Source organism: Pteropus alecto, unplaced genomic scaffold, assembly GCF_000325575.1.
Source record: "Pteropus alecto unplaced genomic scaffold, ASM32557v1 scaffold156, whole genome shotgun sequence".
Lineage (NCBI taxonomy): Eukaryota > Metazoa > Chordata > Mammalia > Chiroptera > Pteropodidae > Pteropus > Pteropus alecto.
This window is the reverse complement of record NW_006437746.1, coordinates 4404152-4406619: the sequence shown is the minus strand read 5'-3', so window position 1 is coordinate 4406619 and position 2468 is coordinate 4404152.

Genomic DNA, 2468 nt, shown 5'->3' with positions numbered 1-2468 from the left:
GTACTTACTTAGTTCTTAATAAATTCACTCCTACCTGGTTTCTCCTTTGTGTGCAGGCTCCTGGCAGGCTGGGACGTTGATCTGCTACCCCCGCATCCCCCGATGCCCACCCAACCTCCCAGTTTGCTTTGAGCTGTAGGGTCTACCTTGGACTAGAATCACATTTGCAGGTTAATCCCCTCAAAAGGCTTTCCAGGGGAGCTATCCAAGGTCAGAAGGGTTGAACGCAGCACCGTAAAGTTGGGGGGGGGCCCTTGACATCAATTACTCTAAATCCATGGGGTTTGGTTTCTCACCCAAAAAGCCATCTCCGCTCTGCAGGCTTCAATTCCACTGCAGAAAGTGAGCTGGATCTCACACCAAGGGAAGAGTATCCTTCCGGGGAAGTAATCCTAATCTAAGGAGGGAACAGCCATGATCAGAAAAGGGGCTGCCAGTTACAAGGATTCTGCCTGCCAGGCACTGCACTAAACCTTTAACGTGCAATTTCTCATTTAATCCTCTGGACAAACCTGAGTGGCAGGGGTATTATCAACCCCACATTACAGACGAGGAAACCGAGGCTAAGACACGTGAACGAACCTGCCTAGGAATTTAAGCCTGGGAATCCCCGATGCCCGAGTCCAAGTTACAATGATATTCATTGAACACCTATCATATGCCAGACCCACAATGTCCAATACAGTAGCCATTGGCCATATTAAAATTAAATTAATTAAAAAGAAATAGATAAAAATTCAATGGCGCAGTCACATCAGCCACATTTTGCACTAGTGTGGGGGTGGCTACCGGATCGCCATATCGAACAGTGCAGGCACTGAGCGTTGCCATAATTTCAGAAAATTCTCCAGGACAATGCTGGTCGAGACACCGTCGGTCCCAACAGAACTCTACCAGGTAGATAACAATAGCATCCCAAAGTACAGGAAAGAAGTCAAATACAGAGACTTTAAGTCACTTCTGTCGAGCTCCCACGGCTGCAAGGCAGGAGCCCAGCTCAGCCCGCCTTTGAAATTCTCATTCTTGCTTCTTCCAGGCTCTGCTTACTACCCTGCAGAAAGGGGTGAGTTAACCCATCAGCAGAGTCCCGATTTGATTATACGCTAGAAAAACATTGTGATTTTCTTAAGAGGGACTTTTGAAGAATATGAGTTAGTGGAAATAAATCTGAGCAGAGGAATTTTAGAGTAAATATGGGCCATTGCTATTTTAAAACTAACTTTGTTGTTTTCTCTGAAGAACGATCATTGCCTCATCTGGGCCTGACACGGATGGCCAGAGTTTTCCAATTCTTCTGGGATAATTTACTGGACAGAGTTAAAAAAAAGATGGTTCACTGGAGGGACAAGGAAGGGGTGGGGGACGATTCTTCCGCCAACATAAGCGAAATCCGTATTCACTTGCGAAGCATCAAACAGACCCTTTTCTCCATGAGACGTGTTCTCCCTGGAATCTGAAGCCGCAAGCTCAGCATGGGCGCCAGACATCCCATTTTTATTTACTTTTCACTTGGAACGAATGGCTCAAAGCTTAATCCAAAACCAGAAATGAAAGCGAAATACTTGAGGCCTGACGCAGAGCTTTTATGTTGCCAGATAAGTCTAGGGTCATGTGCTTTCAAAACTACTCGCGGGAAGACGGTGCTAACGCTCCATTATGAAAACTGAGGAGCCGAGTCCAGCCTGTCCCCGGCCCGCGTGCCACCCACTCCCAGCCAGGCAGGGTCTCCCTCCGACAGCGGATCTGGCTCCAGCATGCTCAGTAGGATGGGCTTGAAGCGGTGCTTTTCAAACTTGGCTACACTTAGAATCACCAGAAGATCCTAAACGTCAAAAACCACAGGCCATGTTGCAGACTGATTAAATCGGAATCGCTGGGCGTGGGACTCAGATGTCACTATCTGTAAAACCTCCCGGGTGACTGCAATGTGTGGCCTACGTTAGGGGTGCCCCCAAGAATTCCAGGCCCCCCTCTTCCACTCTCACCTGCTGTGCTCAGTGTGTCTGATGGCCGCCCAGGTGCAGTAGAGAAACACCACGTGGGATTGAAAACGTGCCACTGCTCCGGCTGGCCCAGACCTATCCCATCAGAAGCTCTGGGGCTGGGAGTGGACTCTGCTCTTCCTCTGTAAGGTCAGGGCACTGGACTGACTGGTCCTTGACAATCTTTTGAGTTTCATACTGTACGAGTGATCAAAACGAAGTGATAACAGTAAGCAAGACAGGAGAGTGTGGATGAAAAATCCACCCACATCCCAGTCATGTCTGATTGCTTCGAACGCTTGATGTTTGCAAGAGATACGTGGTGTTTTATGGACTAGGAAAAATGCTTTGTCACAAGACATTTTCTGACCTTGACGCAAGACTGTGAGTTCGGCGATCTGCAAAAATGAACTCTGGGCAGCTGGGACCTGCACTTCACCGCAGGCGTCGACCTGTGTCCTCCAGAGACAATGTGAAAATGTCGTG